Raw genomic sequence first — 18,762 nt, 5'->3', positions numbered from 1 at the left:
CAGCATTACTAACAAGGTCTCCAAGAGACCTTCGGCACAACAACAGGTGGCAGACCACCTGGTGACATAAATCGGCTGAGAATCTCGCATCAGACGAGATTCCTTCACCGGTACGGAAGAGGCGTCAGATGACCCTTCCGGACCTCCAGCTTCATTTACATACAGAAAAGACCACACATGGTCTAGGATCTTCTCCAGACTCCAAACTACCTTCCAAACACCATAGTCCAGTACTCCTCCCACATACACCTTGTATGTGGCAGCAACACTAGACTGGGGGGACTTGAAGGGGTATGGTCCCAGATCTCGCGTCAGCATCGACCGCGAGTGACCATTACCCTTATCAAAACCCCCACTAGCTAACAACCCACTTGTACCCATGCGGGAACGCATCGACACAAGGGTTGAATCCAATCTATCTTGTAACAAAGGAGGACTTACATGGAACAGGAGAACGGTAGAGTGATGCGACATAGCATCACATCTGGTGTACGAAAACGGAAGTATTCACAGCGACGCGGCATCGCACCGCGTCCAGTGAACACTTCTATCAATACAGGAAAGCCTTACCTTAGGCATAAAAGGAGATGAACGTAGTGGTACGGCTGACACCGCACCATACGGACATTTTCGTCACGACAAGGGATGCAGGCAAGACGACGATGCGGCTAGCACCGCATCTCGCGTATTCCTTGATCACAAGTAGGAGACGCGGTAACTTCAGATGTTACCGCACGTAGCGATGCGGCTTGCACCGCATCCTATGTACTCAAGCAAGTGGTACTGACACCACAGTGCAAGTGGCACCAATGACAGTTACCTGTCAGAGCTACGTAAGCAATGGACTGACGTGGCGTAACCTCCATAACCGACGGGCCTGACACACCTGAAAAGGGGCAGCACGTCGTCAGTCCATCCATCATCATCCTCCTCCACTCCTCGGCTATAAATACCAACCCCAAACCAGGTTTGAGGTATCTTCTCACAACTCTCTCACTACTACTACTATCTTACTTTGCTTCCCAAGCAAACTACTGATTCTCACGCCGGAGAGTGGTAACAAGGAGCACCCCCCACCCCATCCTCCTTGTTACGAGTCACGGCTTGTTTCCTTGTGCAGGAGATCAACCACCGGTGATCCAGCCAGCGATCCTCGAGAGGAAGGGATTAACCCTTCTTGACGAGACCAGTGAGTTAACCCTGCCCGGTTAACCATTGTTTCATCAGTCTGTAAACGAACCTAACGTCCAGCAAACAATTCGTGAACCGTTCGGAGGGAAGACTGGGTACTATTGTTTATGTTTTTGTTTGTTTGTGTCTTAATTACATATTTTTGTACTTTCATATATCTTATCTAGACTTTTTATATTATTTATTTTATTACCTTAACAATTAAACCAGAAACCTTATTTCCACCTTGTTTATGCACCATTCTCATTATTTACATCGACGAAGATCGTTCCACAATTAGGGCTTCAAATTCCAGTGCTACTCTCTAGGCCATCCACCTTTAGCTTTCGTCACGTTCGCGAAATTTATTTGTGTTCGTGAACCATTCGTGAACACACTCATTTCCTTAATGAACGAACACAAAGATAAAATCTCGTTCGATAAGTGTTCATGAACCGTTCGTGAACACATTTATATCCTCAACGAACGAACACAAACAAGGCCTTGTCCGTATTCATTTCGTTTACAGCCCTAAATACGCCACTTTACCATCAGGCTATCCTCACTTGTTTGGACGTTCTAATCAGATGTTAAGTTGAGTTCTAATATAACACTGTTATTTTTATTGCACTAAAATCACATTAATGTATACTAGTTTTTTTACGTCGTACGTTACGGCGAAATCGAGTAAATGATAATATAAAACAAACGTGATTTAAAAATAGATCATGTTGTTTAGAAAGGCAAATCATTAGAACAATTCAGTTTATCATCGTATCATTTTTGATATCAAATACGTAATTTATTTTGAGTACAACTTTGTTTTTAACAAAACTTATAACGGAATGTCAGGGAAAAAATTAAGTACAACTACGTACTTAAGTTTTTAGAAAAAGTTATAAACGTAGATTATTAAAAAAGTATCAAATTAATCAATCGATAAATTAATATATGTTCTAAAAAAAGAAAAAAGAATTATTAAAAATGGTAAAGAAAAGTATGGTTTTAAAAAAGAAAAAAAAAATAAAAATATTTATTAGAAGTAAATATAATAATAAACTATTATAATATATTAAATAAAAAATTATAAAAAACTGTATATTATTATAAAAATAAAATTACTATTCATCGTCAACAATATATATATATAATATATATATATATATATATATATATATAATGTTGATTATATGATTGATAATGTACTACATTATGTACTGAGAAACATGACATGTAACCAACCTTGAAACATAAACATGGTACAAAATTAGTAAAAAAAATAATTAATTGTATTTTGATCCAGCTATTTAATTATGTTTTTATAACTTTAATAGCTGAATGATTTTTGTGTAAATATTTTGTAGTTTTGTATTTCAATGTAGCTGGTGCAGACGATGACGTGCAGTGGTGGACCGGAAACCTTTTTCAAGGGTGTCTTCAGTGTTCGGAAATCTATCAACTTGATCACATATATTTTAGTTCGGGTCAGACTATTCTAGAAACTCAGTTTCTAGAAGTATTCAAATCATAGTTATTAAAGCGAGGGCCCAGGCACAAATAAGGCCCCGTGTCCAACAAATCACACTGAGTGCGCCTCGCGCCTTTAATAACTATGATTTCAAAATTCTATTTCTCGGCTCGGGTTCTGCTATTTTAACCAGCTTTAGAGGTTATCCCATATCGGTGGGGAGAGAAAGCAAAGGGGGAGTTGTGTTGTATAAAAACAAAAATGGGCCAATGGAATACTCACTTACCTGGACGGGGTCAATGCGCGATCAAGAAGGTCCATGGCCTAGGTTGGTGACCTCCATTGCACTTTGGAGGGGTGCCCGCCTAAGGTCGTCTCAAGTGGTCGAGCCTACGTCATAATTTGTGGCAGCGGGGGCCTGCGTTCGCGCGGCCCTCACTAAACTTTTAATCTATAAAGTTCATAGATTCAAAAATCTGAATAACTTTTACAATTATGTAGAGATGAACAGAATCAAAACAGATCGCTTGCTTTTATAAAACAAGAAAATGATGAATCCGATGAGTTTCGTAATATAGATGAGTTTTTTACCGGGTCGAGAGAATTCGGGTCAGGTTGTGTCCCCGGAATATGAAGTTATTATACAAAATAACCTTATAAGGATTATAGTAATATAGTGTAGCAAGTACATCAAGGCTGATTCAGATGGTAGAATACTAGAATGTCATCCGGACTAGACGAACTATGTTCACTCTGGACCGACGTTGGTTCGGCTAGTAGACTGGGTACTATTGTTGGTTGTGAGTTTATCCGGACTAATGCGATTTTAGGGTAATTTGAAAGTTTATGTTGTAGCTAGGCTTCTAGTTTACCTTTTCCTGCGGACCCATTAATGATTTTTAAAAAAACTTGAATTAACTCATTTCCTTATTAGGATTCGGTCGAACCAAGAAAACCTAGTAACCAGACCGGACCGAACTGCACCTAGTTCAATGTTGTAGATGTGCAATAATTCTTTTCTAGATTTTTTTAACTTGATCCAGTGTTGTAGGGCTACATCTGATCAATGTGTTTGATCCAATGAGGAAGTGTTTTAACACTTTGTATGCATGTCAGCCCAACAATACTACTAAAAGCCCAACTATAATTGGGCTTAACTCTTAAGATGAACATCTATATTAAAATAAACTGAATAGAGGACTAGAGGACTTGGTATCAATGTATCATACTTAAATAATTAATAAAAATTGTCGACCGTTTTATATAACTGGTGATTTGAAACTATTGAAGCATAATCATCTATTAAACTTGACACCTATTATGTAGTATGTATCAAATTGAATATTACAAGACCAAACAATAATAATATAAAAATAAGTGTAAAGTACACAGGATGATGGTATTTGTGGTTTACCAAAATATTGGATTAGGTCTCTAGTTTTCCAAAAGTATACGGATGGTCCATATAATTTGTACTTTGTAATGCATTTAGTCCCTAATTTAGACCTACTAAAACCTCTAGATTTCTTGATTTGGGACTAAATATGTTACAAAGTACAAACCATAGAGATTATCCGTGTACCTTTTGGAAAGATAGGGACCATATCTAAAATTTTGGTAAACCATAGGAAACGTCTATGTACTTTACTCTAAAAATAATTAAAAAGAAAAGGCGAATGATAGGTTACCATTTGTTTAAGTTACCCACCACAATGATAAAATTTGAAGTCTATTGGATTCAAAGAGTTATTTTACTATGTTATATACAATTATAATACGCGTGCATTTTTTTAATATAATTCTGATAAAAGAAATATATTTTTTTACTATCTTCTTAATGTACTTTAGAAATTGAAAGAAGTTTATAAATTTAAATAACAAGCATTCAACAAACATTTTCTGCCCTAAATGGTGTAACGACCAATGCCTCTACCTTTAGGGTTTCTCTCTAATAATCTTTGTCATTCCTTTTTCTCTCTATATTTATGTTACTTTGGATATACGCCCAATGTGGTGATCTTTTTTGCCACATACACACATGTGTATAACACTTGTACCCTTATACAACAACCATACATATACAAAAAAAAAATGAACCAATGGCTACACACAACCCAAACACTGTTCAAATCATTGAATTATAAATAGATGTGAATGTGAATATGAATGTGAATGTGAATGATACTTCAAATCATTGAACTATAAAAAGATATGATAATTAGGGTTAAGTTATTGTACAAATCAGTTTTAGCATACATAATATTCTTAACGTAGGAAGTAAAGGAGGGATTTTTAAATTTTTAAAGTTTTCCCCCTACTTATTAAGCACGTATTTTAGTCTCAGAATTTAAATAAAAAAATCGTGATTTTACACTATTAGAGTAATTATGTAATTTTGTAGAGTGATAATTACTCTACTACTGAAAACTTACGACTTTTTTTATATTTTGTAATTAAATATCATTCTTAAGTAGTAGGGAAACCGTTCTCCTTCACTTCTTACGTTAAAAGGTATTTTGTATGTTAAAACTCAATTATATTGAATCTTTACACTCTAATTATTAATAGATATGATAATATGATTATAAATGGAGTCTTGGTTTATCCATATTATTTTGTTTTGATCCTTTCAAACAAATCTTATACATATGAATCTATAAATCCAGAATTGATTCCCTAACCACTCGATGAACCACATATCACCATCGTACACCCTTGTGAGATATGCTTTGGACTAATCCAAAAGCCCTTGTGGGCAATCAATCATTTTGTTTGGCATTGATTACTCCAAAATAAACATTGTTTTAATCAAATTAATTAAAAAAATTTAATGGGTATCTTTTTTTATCACAAGGAAAAATAAAGAAAGCAAACAATGCAAAGTTATCTAATTATGAATAGCAATAACGTTTATGTATAGTTTCTTTCCTTTATAAGTTTTTAATTTTAATAGTTGAATGTATATGTGGTGTTATTAATTTAACAAAAATGTAGAGGCAGGCAAATCTAGGTCATTTTGGTGGGTTTCCATTAACCCGTTCGGTTTAGGAAAAATGAGAAAAATTAGTGAGAATCTTATATGATTTAAAAAAAATAGTGAGAAACTATCAAAAGAAACTAAGTAAAAAAAGTTCTTAAATTCGCTACTGAAAATTATGTTAGTGGGGAGAAAGGATAAATTTCACTATCAATTTAAGTTGATTACATGTAATGATAAAGTTGACATTATCTATCCTTTGCATGGATTTACATATTATATAATATTAATTAGTAGATATGATGGCATTTGTTTTTCATTCGACTTCTTTGTATCTTTCACATAATATTAATTAGTAGATATGATCACATTTGTTTTTCATAGGTACGGACCTTAATAATACACGAACGGACCGTGGCTTATCCGGACATTACGAAGTTTGGGCATCACATAATATTATCATATTATAAATTGGTAACTTTGTAGAATAGTAACCAAGTTTTAAAAGTGTTTTAATTAGGTCATTTAAGTTTCAAAAGTGTTCTAATCATGTCACTCAACATTCATTTTTCATTAAAATTAAGGGTTTTTTCATCCATTTCATAAGTAACTATGGTGATGTGGATTTTTGTTTCTTTTTTCCCTTTTATTTGATGCTAACTTTGAGTGATGACGTGAATTGTAACTTTTTTTTTTATTTTTAAAGTAATTAAAGTGTTTTTATTTTTAATAAATATAATTTCATATATTAAAATAATCTAACCCCAACATCTTATTCTTCATTTTTTTCTTGACACGTAGAAAAAGGACATAACTCGATTTAAATGTTAAGCTATCTAATTGGGACAAAAACGATACGAGTGACCTAATTAGAACATTTTTGAAACTTGGTTACTATTCTGTGACATATTCCCTATTATAAATTAGGAAGATGTTTGTGATTCATTGGAATGTACTTCAAGGCTTGGGAAGTCTTTCAAAAGAAAATTTGATTTTTCATTTTTTTTTGCATTTTAATCTTTTTATTATTTTACTTTTAACCTAAAACTTTTCATCTTTTGCATTTAACCCTAACATATTTTTATTTTCAACTTTGATCCATGTATTTTTCATCTTTTACAAATTTTTTGTGCTACGCTTTGTTCTAATTTGCGAGTAAACACGCCGTAACGTACATGTGGGTTTCAAAGTTTCTTCGACTATTTTTTTTCGTTTGACAGGGCCGTCACAACGCGTCTATTTTTCTCTGTTTGACAGGTGCGTCGCAACGCGCGTGGTATTAGATCGACTTAGTTATTCTTTTCTATTTTTACATTTCAGTGTTATTTTTTCGCATTAACATGTCACAACTGGGTATTGTTGGTCGCTGGTAGTTGTGTAGCTTCGTGCTATTATATTATACTGTATATTGAATTACATCGTTAGCTTCAGTACCCAGTGCCCTCTTCCTTTTTCTTTTAATTACAAGAATGTCATTCACTCAAATACTTATCTTTTCCTTCTTCATGGTATTTTTGTAATTAACTTCTCTTTGAGTGGCATTTGTAACCATCTCACAATAATCTTTTTTTTTATGTTTTTACCACCAAGGTTTTGGTTCTTACCATTTTTACCCCCTCAACTTTTGTTGGTTTTTTTAAAACAACTTACATTCCTACCCCTTAAATTTTAATTAATTTATTAAGTGTACCCTCAATTTTTGTTAGTTTTTTTAAACAACTTACATTCCTACCTACTCCTTGAATTTTAACTAAATTTATTAAGTGTCACCTGAACATTAATAAAGTTATTATTATCCCTTTTACATATAGTGGTACATTTAAGTTTCAAATTAATCTCTTACACTTTAAATAATGTAGGCCTTTAACGCAATAGTTTTATTTTCATCTTATAACCTCCATTAGTTATTTTTTAACAACTGAATTTGCGATATAATGTACCTACCGGAAAAATTTATATACTTGTTTTTGTGTTATCTAAAATTGATGTTTTAAACGGTCATTATTAATTAGAACAAGTTGGTTTTGAATATATATTGTAATGATATAACTCCTTTGAAAACTGTTTTTACCGTTTGGTTCGTACATGGATTTCCGCCGCAACGCGCGGTAGGGAAATCCTAGTTACTTATTTTTTAGTAGGGTCAGGATATTATAGGAAGTTTTTTTTGGTAGGAATGATAGAAAGTAATTTTGTCCATCTATTTAGTAATCAAGGGTTAAGATTAAATGAGTGAAATTGAACAAAAACAAGGGAGGTGCGTGAGTTTGTGTAGGGGTATTCTAGTTAATCAAAAGCAATAGTTTCCCTCCCCTCAAATTCCCTCCGTTTTTTAAACGTTAATAACTTTTTCATTTGACATTATTTTTTTATAAAAATTACACCATTAAAATGAGTGTTCTTTTATTTTTAAAACGAGTATACTATTGTTATACTTTTGAAAAAAAACTCAAAAACCCAGATACGTAAAACGCAATGAAACCTAAAATAGAGATTTTGCAGTTGTAGGTTCAAAAACGCAATAAGTTTTAACATGGTCATGTTCTTGTTCCAACATTCTGCACTCCAAGTCTCTAAAACGTACACTCCAAGTCTAAAACATAATGGGGTTTGACTTATATCAACGATCGAATCGAATGATTCACTTCAAAATCACGGGAAAAAAATGAGAAATTGTATATAAGTTGAACTGGGTTTCTTAAAAAAAAGTTGAAGAACACGTTGATTGAGTCTTTGAATCACTGGTTGATGACGAAAATCGTACTATGATGTAGTGATTATTGATTAGGAAGTGAAGAAAAGGTTGAAGATGGTGGGTGTTTGAAAATGATAGGTTTTGAAGTTGCAGTGAAAGAGAAATGGAGAAGATGAGATAAAATTGACTAAAATACCATTCCTCTTTATTTTTCAATTTTGCCACATGTCACAACCTCATTGCTTCCTATCCTTCCTACCCAAACTATACTTTCTATTTGATCCTCTCCCTAATTTTAGTATATCCTTTTATTATCCTATTATGTGTACATACGCGCGCGCACGCACACATATATAGAGAGGGAGAAACAGAGATCTCCATGCCTATTATGTGTAACGACTCCTACTTATTTGATTAAATTTACAAGATAAAAGCGATGGAAGCGATATCAAAGGTATTTTAGAATCCCAAATCAGTCACTGCTTGTAGGTGGTTCACAACGTCTAGAGCAACTCAAGAAATATCAGAGGTTTTTTGAATTCCTAAATCAATTACTGCTTGTGGTTGGTTTGCAACGTCTAGATCAACAACTCATTGGATTCGCAATAATTTTGATTTTATGACCTATTACCCCTTTAATGTATATGTTGCATTTGTAAATCACCAATAATTAAAGGTTGTTGGCGTAACATAAACACAAATTCGTTGTTCTACATATCTCAATATAGTTTTAGAAAATGTTCATGTCCTAGGCATCTCGAAATCTATAGTATATGTAAGCAGATTGGTTCAATATGGATGTTATATACATTTCCGACGCACACTGCTTTTTATGTCGAGTGATGGCATTTCTCAATTTCGTGTGGCTAGAAGCATATTAGGAGGGTTAAATCATCGTTACTAGTTGAAGCATATTCATGAGTTGCATGATATTTGTGATGGAATGTTTGACCTCAAACTACATCGTGTATGTGTTACCAATTTAGCAAAAGGTAACAGGTATACATTTCCAACCCAACCATCACATTCTTTAAATAAATTTGTTCATTCTTAGTATCTATCACATACATATTGTTGGCGTTGACACAAACTTGTCTTTTGATAACTTGATATCGGCTACGTGTTTCTATTTCATTGATAAAAAGAACTTGTAGAATCTACTTTTTTTAAAAATAATTTTAGAGAGAAAAACATGGAATAATCACTCTACTAGTGTTGTATATCTATCTAAAATAAACTAACGTGTTTATACCGTTTTAAAACAACATTTTATTCAAATAACATTTAAATAATAATGTTTTTGTCATTATAATGAGTTTCAAATAAAGTTACTAACACCACCATTTCAACCTTAATTGACTCACTTTATCACCAAACCCTCTAAATTGAGCTTTATACCTCACACCTATTTTTTGTGGATCTATTTTAGATTACTTTTAAACCATTGTTCCTAATCACCAAAATCATCAACGAGATCAATTTGAATAAAATCTATGAATTTTCTTTACAAATCATAAGCATTGATCCTAATCTTGTATAATCAATCACTAAACATCTTTAGTTATAGTTTTAATCAATTCTAATAAGTTTATATGTAAACACAAATTTTCCTGAAAACTCACTTTAAGTTATTTTGTTACCCTTTATGAGAAGTATATACCTATGCATCATGGCATTTTGTTAGTTATCATGTTAAGCATATACACTTCTTACATCATTTCCAAGCTATCGTAAGTTTCAATATTTTTCTAACATCATAGGTCCTCTTTTTAAGGTCAAAAGCCATGTTCTAGCCATACTATTGATAGAAAGTGGCCTCAAGGGGCCCTTAGAACACTCTCAAATGATGCATGCAACCTTCCTTGAAAGCTCGATTCCACCAAATTTAGGTTTCTTTGTGTCTTCTTTGACCATAGTAACAACTCTCCATTTATGAGTACTAGTAAACTAAAGACATTATTTAATAGTTATTTTGTTTCAATTTTTTCGCTACAAATTAAAACAAAAATTAAAGATTTAGTTACGATGAAAAATCTACTTGTATATCTTCATCCATGGATTCTTTATTCACACTCATTCAATTGGATGTATTGATCCAATTTTAAAATTTTGTTTCGCAACCCCATTTCTCTTCGTGTTGGTAAATATTATGATTTGGACTTCGAGGTGTTACGATGTGTATGAATCAAAGATGGAAAGACGACGACTAAGAGAAAGTGTTGAACATGTAGAATATCAAATCAGATGCCAAGGAAGTAGCGTGGTTGTAAAAATCCCGACTAATCTCTCATTAGTCGTCGATTAATCGCTAGTCTCAGGTTCACTGAGTAATTTTTATCTAATCAGTGAATTACTCAGTAGGCGGTCAGCAGTGATCAAACTCAATCCTAATTGGCCAAAAATCGGTGGTAGTCTAGCGATTCCGGTCAAATTTAGGCCAGGTCTTGACCAAAACCTGTAAATTCCGGCAATTAATCATATTTACTTGAAAATATGGGTCGAATAAGGTGTTAAAACATGTATACTTAAAAAATACATAAAAAATGTGTATGTATACATATAAACAAAAATAGATATAAAATTCTAATCCGATTAATCGCTAGTCGGTACCTCATAGACCGATTAGCGCCTAGCAATTCTTACAACCTTAGTGAGTAGCAAGTGATTGTGCCTGTAGCGTCCATAATCTCAAAAGGTTATTTAAAAACATTGTTAATATTGATGAAATTTAAGGATTGAAAATAATATAAAAACATAAAAAGTTTTATACTAAAATTGATGAAAATTTAAGTATTGAAAAATAATATAAAAAACGATGTAAAATATAAAACATTAAATCTCTTGAGTGGTTTTCATCTGCACCAACTAGTGGTCTAATAATTATTCATGTGGGGCTCCAGACTAATTATTTATTCCCTTTTAAATGACACAATAGTTGATTTTATATAATTACTTTCTTAAATAAAATAAATATTAGAAACAAGTAAATATCAGTTTATCACATCTCAAATCCTTTTCATATCATATTCAGTAAATTCCACCAATAACAAAGTAATGTAAGATTAAATATATTACGTATTAATATTTAATCTATAGCCATCATAATCATTTACATTATAGAGATCAAAATATATTAGAACCTATTATTTAATTAGTTGGTAATTATTGATGGACCATATTACCCTTAGTAACTAATTAGGTTTCCTCCTGGGTGCTTATATAAGGAGAGTTATGTGGAGGTTTAAGGGTACTCAGTTACACAATTCACACACCCCATTAGTCATAACATCATCACGAAACCTCCTCTCCTAACCGATACCCTTTTCGGTTCTCTAAGTCCCCATCATCAGTCAGCACCCTAAGGAGGAACCAGATCAAGATGACAGGCATGTCGAACTCCATTACTGGATTCTCCTCTGCACTATCTGCTGTGACAGGTATGATTTATATATATGTTTTCCTTCATGATCAAACAGAACTGAACCAACATGTGGTATCAGAGCATATGTTGATTAGTCAGTTCTGTTTTGTATCCATAATTCTGGGATTGAAACTTGGAAAACGGAATTTTGAAACTTTATGAAATTAACAGCCGTTTCGAGTCATGAACATCGACTCGAGATCTTAGTTTTCGTGAAAAATAATCATATGTTCATTCGATTTTAACTGGGTTCATGTTTTACAACCGAAATCTGTTTAGAAGTCTTAAAAAATTCAGGTTTCGGGTTCCAGAATTTTATTTTTTATGATTAGGGTTCATCATGTTCATGAGAAAATTCGAAGTATTCTGTTATGTTTTGGAATGATTTAGGATTAATGGGTGTTTTTTCCATGTTTGATCTAATTTTATCTTTTAATTTTATTCGAAACTGTTATTAGATAAACAGTTATTATTTTCGAAATATGTTGACAAAATTAGATCAGCTTAAAACAGGAAAGAATATCTCTTAATCCCTTAGATTTCGAATTTTCAGTTATGATATCACAATTAACAGCTGTTAACGAGGTTGCTACTCGCAACCATGAGGTTGCTACTCGCAACCATAACGTCATTACTCGAGATCACGAGGTTGCTACTCGCAACCATGAGGTTGCTACTCGCAACCATAACGTCACTACTCGCAACCATGAGGTTGCTACTCGCAACCATGAGGTTGCTACTCGAGAGCAAAAGGTCATTAGTCGAGACCGTAGTTGCGACTCGCAACCATAACGTCATTAGTCGAGACCGTAGTTGCGACTCGAAATCTCATTATTTTAAGCTGTTTAAATGTGAACTAAAAAAAAAAAAAAATTTCGGGGCTCCGCCCCGAACCCCGGGCGGGGGCACGCTGTCCCCCGCAACCCCCAGCGAACTCACCGCGGAGTTCGATCCGCGCTAACGGGTGGTTTGCTATTAAATGTTTGGTTTTGTAATTATTTAGTTAATTAATGAGGATCAAATAATGTTTTACAAAAACCAAAATGGCTTTACTTGAATGAGCTTCTGATGCATCATTTCTGGCCAAAGCTGACTTGATGCATCTACTTATCATCCAAGTATTACGAAAAGCTATGTTGTGTGTGCATCATAAGCATGAATGTCTTTATTTCTGGCCAAAGCTGATCTAATTCATTCATAGATGGCATATTCAACAAGTGCATAACTAAAGTGTTTGTCTCAATTTCTGGCCAAAGCTGATTTGTTACAACCACTTTGCACATATGCTTAAATGATTACACTTCTGGCCAAAGCTGTTTTGTCTTCGTTTAAGTAGAATTTTAAGTAGTCTATTATTTTGATGTTAGTAATAGACATATCACAACCTCTTCACATAATGATCCTTATATTAATGATCCTCAATTAATTTTGTGATCATTTTGTCTGCCTTATTCTTAGTACCCATATTTTTCTCACTGTGATTTTCTTCTATAAATCTATATCTCATCCACTCTAATTCCTAAGCCTAAAATGTTTTGCTTTATTTAAAGTTTCTATAAGAATTAGCTCTTAAATTAAATCCTTGATTATCTCTTAAGACACGATAACCTTATTGCTCTCTTCTGATAAGGCACTACGGAAGAAAAGTAGAGCATGATATTAGGATAAATCGAACATGATGTCTCTTATGATAATCAAGAACTCTCTAACATAATTGCTATCACTAAAGTTATTCCAGATTAAGTCTTTCCTAAGACTAATCTATAATTGTGGAATAATCACAAGAACTCTTAAGGTGCATGTCTTTATTTAAATTATAAATTATAAGGTTAAGTGGTATATGTGAATATATTATAATGTACAATACCATGACCCGTAAAGTTAAGGGCTTACGCATGGAAATAAGTACATTTTCCAGTACATTACATACTAAGTTTTATTTCTTCATTTGTACAATTTGATGCATTATAAATCAGCTATAACACTCAAAAGTACCAAAGTATAACGAGTGTGTTGATAAGCAACATATGTACATAGAAATAAATGTTTGAAACTGGAAAATAAGATATTATTCACCTTACAACCACTAAGAACTTTACAAGAGGATTGTTCTAAGGTCCATAGACAAATTACAAGTGCCAATCCCAACGTTAAGGTTCTTCAAGGGAAAATCTCACTGCATAATTATGTCATTAGACTAGGCATAAGCAATGAGACTATCCATTATTCTAAAAAACAGTTGGATAAATTGATTAGATAGTAACTTACTAATGATATTTAAGTCTGATAATTTTAATATTCCAACTAACACATGATTAGTTAACTCTAGTTCCATACGTTTCCTTACCAGAACTCGACAAATAACTAACATGAGAGTTAGTGACAAAATTAAAATGTTAAGACTATAAGAACCATAATGAACAGTCTTCCAACAACGCTTTTCGATACCTTATATATTCTGATTAATCAGAATATAGTATCATAATTAAGCAATGTTATGAAGGTTGTGAGGTTTGCATAGTCAACATAAAGTCACACTTATCTTAAATTCTCATCTTATTTGTTCTAAATATCTGGATAGAAACATTACTGTGATGAAACTAGATGATACCTTACTTTTTCACAACTTTTGTCATCATGCAAATGAGAATTTGACAAAAGGAAAATGAGACTTATAAATTTCATCCATTAGAACCAAAATTCATGAGAAATCATAACATGGTTAATGAGGATGATTTTTTCATCTAATCTCATTTTCAGTGATTCTAAATCATGACGTTACAGCCCTAAATATTACTTGGCTTAAGGAATAAGTATGGGTCCATCATAAGTCATTCATTGACATTCGTGGAACTTATTCCAAATGGAATATTCAGACATAATTCATTTATCATTTGAAAGACTATCAACTTGTATCTAAATTTTGTCGCATATGGCCTACGGTCTTAGAAGAACTCTATTCATATATGTAGTTAATCAGATTTCTATTAAATATGTCCTTAAATTTTCTTATGATATCTGGACATTAAAGAAATCAAATAAAGTCTAACGTATATGTGATAGGTTCCCACGTCACGTAGCTCATTGAAATTTCTCTTGTAGCATTCTAGAGATATTAAAGATCAGTGGGAGCATTAAGTGTCTTAATAATAACTTGCAATAGTTGCAAGAGATGGGGGATTGAAAATTTTAAATTTCCACCTCTTGTACAAGACATCGCTCCATCACGACACTGTTCAATCAAACCTTATCTCCTTAAATCTAATGCTACTCTTACAAAAGTTTCATTGTTGCTTAATTGTGGGCGCACTTAGATTTCCTACCTAAACTAACATAATCCTCAACAAGAGAAACTACAACGACTAATGTCATTAATTTGTTTTCTCTATTAGAATTTGTTGGTCGTTAAGTATTGACCCTAAGCATGTTGAGTTCCTAAAGATTTCTAAGGTTAGTGGGAGCAGTCACAGTCCTTATTATGACTTGCAAGGAATACAAGAGGCGGGGGGAAGAGTGTCATTAAATTCACTCCGAATTTAACTCCGATTACACCTCTTGTACACTATACTGCACCAACTCTTACAAACTTAGAATGAAAATGATAGCAACCTAAACAAGAGCTAATCCATAAAATTGAAACTTCTAATGAACCCAATAATCAACTCAGGAGGTCATCTAGGTTTAAAAGCCTAATAACTTTGATGATTACATAACCTCCCTAATTGAAGTTGAAATGGATTTTGGAAATGCTTACTGATCCTATCTCTTCAAATTAAGCCATTAGTGTAAATCAATCATATGTTTGGAATAAAACAGTTTTCTAGTAAAACTGTTTTTATGTGTTTGTGTAACGTTTGGGATTTGATTAAGTTACCTAAGAGTGTTCCCAAATCCTAATATAAGCGTTAAGACACTCAAAAGCATGATTGATTGTCAAAGGTTGTACTCAGGAAGAGATAAATTATTAAAGAATCTTTATTGCATATCTAACAAAAGTTTTCTTTGAGGATCATCACTGTTCTAGTAGCTTATAATAGTTTTAAGCTACATTAGATGAACATTAAAACGATTTTCCCTAATAAATGGCTGACACATTTACATGTTCATTAGATAACAACCTAAAGTTTCAAACTGAAGGTTAAAGAACACTTTGTTTGTAAGCCAATAATATCCATGTATGGGTTAATGCAAACATCATAATGTGATGAAAAGCTAACGTAATTATTTTCATCAAGAATCAAGTGGATTAATGTACCTACCTCAAGATGAGTGGGAGCAACTAAAATAAACTTGTCTATATAGATGACATTCTTTGACAAGCATATGTTACATAAGTCAAAGCATTGTTAACACAAACTTTGATATAATAAAACTCAGAGATATCTCTTACGTGATTGATATCATAACATACTGAGATAGACCCAATGGGATATTAGTTTCGTTCCATAAGTTTAACATTAAATGGGTCCTTACATATGTAACAATCAATATTGCTCTCCTTTAGAGGATAATAGGATAAATGAGATTATTTATTTATGCTTTATTAATTAGAAGCCTTATGTAAGTTTAAGTCTATACTCGTTTAGATATTACTCATATTGCAACACACTAGATATGTCTAGATTAATGTGTAGCATCTAATGGAGTATTACAATATCTTTAAAAGAAACGAGAGACTACAATTTAAAGAAGAAATGAGAATTAAAACCGGTTTATTACTCTAACTTTGAGATATTCAAAGATTATAAAATGCAGTTTCGGGTATATCTTTATGTCAGCAGACAAAACCTATTTCATGGAGGAGTCATAATGCACTGATATTAACAACCTAAGTTATAACGACATAACATGGTCACTAAATGTTGTTGGAAATTTAATCAGTGGACTCATAAGTTTATTAACTCCATATAATGTTTTGAAGAATTAGTGTGATAAAGTCAGCTACCATAACTCCTTGAACAGTAACAGTTCAAGAGGTGCTGCATTAAGTTTCGATACACAATTAATTATTCGTTTATGAACGAATTGAGGAAACTAAGTTTTGTATCGAATACATTCATGATATGCTTAAGGATCCTATAACTGAAGGGCTATTACCCATAAGTCTTATTAAGAGAGCTCATAGACGGGTATTAATTAATAGTCGTGCGCAATTGCATATCGTACTATGAATGACTAAGTATTAGTTAATTTTCCTCAAGTTTGATTTTGTATGACTGTTAGAATATGTTCAACCGGTATAATGGCATATAGACAAATAAAAGTTACAAATCAAACAAAGGGCTTACGCGTATTTTGATCATGATGATTAGGTTTTAAATTAAGGCTATAGTATGATTAATGGGGGTCCTGAGTCGCATAATGATTACGGCTGTATTTTTCTGCTATAGTACTTGTTTAAAGCTAAAATGAGTGTTAACTCCTGATCAGGCTTATCTAATACTCATAGTAAATGATTACTCGGCTAAGTGGGAGAATGTAAGATTAAATATATTACGTATTAATATTTAATCTATAGCCATCATAATCATTTACATTATAGAGATCAAAATATATTAGAACCTATTATTTAATTAGTTGGTAATTGTTGATGGACCATATTACCCTTAGTAACTAATTAGGTTTCCTCCTGGGTGCTTATATAAGGAGAGTTATGTGGAGGTTTAAGGGTTACTCAGTTACACAATTCACACACCCCATTAGTCATAACATCATCACGAAACCTCCTCTCCTAACCGATACCCTTTTCGGTTCTCTAAGTCCCCATCATCAGTCAGCACCCTAAGGAGGAACCAGATCAAGATGACAGGCATGTCGAACTCCATTACTGGATTCTCCTCTGCACTATCTGCTGTGACAGGTATGATTTATATATATGTTTTCCTTCATGATCAAACAGAACTGAACCAACAAGTAAAACTAGGATCTGACGAGTGTAATATGTAGACAGTCTTACCTCTACCCTGTAGGAATAGAAATGCCGGTTCCAGTGAGATCCCCTGCTCGATAGCAGTTTTGCATCAAGCCTTGGACATAAGACACATAACACTCAGCAATTAAGACAAATGCCGATTAGTGTATGTACTCCATTGTCTTTCGGCTATCAACGCCACCACATGATGCATGATTAACCATCACCCTCTTTTAACGTTATTTTCACGAAATTAGTAAAATAACGTTAAAATTAATGCACTTTCAGTTTTGCCCACCGAACGTCCACGCATATATACATTATATGCGCATACCGCCATCGGGGTCTAGCTCAAATCCTTTTCTTAAAAAAATAAATAAGAGTTTGATTCCTCCACATATTTCTCATAGCAAACAGCCAAAAATATGTTACCAAATTATAATCACAAATTGTTCATCTTGTGTTTTATGTTTCTTTATTTATATCTATAATTTATAACTTGTTTCTTTTTAATTATCTACCGGGCCTGCAATGAACTAACGGCTTGTTTTATTGTTACGGATTACTAATTAAGTAATGCATTAATAAATAGCTTCCTGAAATATTATTATTCGTGCAACTTGTTTTCTGAAATTTATAGATTTGGGTTTTATTTAAATGATTTTGAGTTAGTTTCAAGTAAACCCGTAAACATATTTAGCTAAGAGGTTAATTAAGTTCAATATGATGAGTTCAGAGGTTAACCTAATGTTTTATATCAAAAGCTACACCTGCTCTAATGTTATTGGCAAACAAAGTCAGGGCTCTATTGAATTGTTATAAAAAAAAAATCAACAAATCAAACATTTTCTATAACCAACCTAAGTAGTGTCTTTCAAGCCAGCAAATTAGCAATACGAATCACTAGTCGACCAATCCTTTTTTTTAACTCTTAAATACTTGACAACCCTAGAAATATCAATAGAATCGCCAATACAAAATCAAAATTGCGAATATTACATATTAAATCATTCAATTCGCAAAACTGATTACTTATTTAGTGATTTTCTTAGGGTTGCTCAATATATATATACACACACACACACATACAGATTAGTAGATGAAAAATTAGTCGTTACCT

At 32.9% G+C, this 18,762-nt stretch overlaps 1 non-coding gene across 1 annotated transcript; it reads left to right on the top strand.

Annotated features, from left to right (window-relative positions):
- Positions 1-2,916: 2,916 nt before the first annotated feature.
- Positions 2,917-3,077, top strand: LOC118489441. Its single transcript, XR_004887461.1, has one exon. It is a non-coding gene; the product is annotated as a U1 spliceosomal RNA (small nuclear RNA).
- Positions 3,078-18,762: the final 15,685 nt, after the last annotated feature.

This window comes from Helianthus annuus, chromosome 17, assembly GCF_002127325.2.
Source record: "Helianthus annuus cultivar XRQ/B chromosome 17, HanXRQr2.0-SUNRISE, whole genome shotgun sequence".
Classification (NCBI taxonomy): domain Eukaryota; kingdom Viridiplantae; phylum Streptophyta; class Magnoliopsida; order Asterales; family Asteraceae; genus Helianthus; species Helianthus annuus.
The sequence above is the reverse complement of the archived record's forward strand: the minus strand, read 5'-3'. Positions and strand labels throughout refer to the sequence as shown.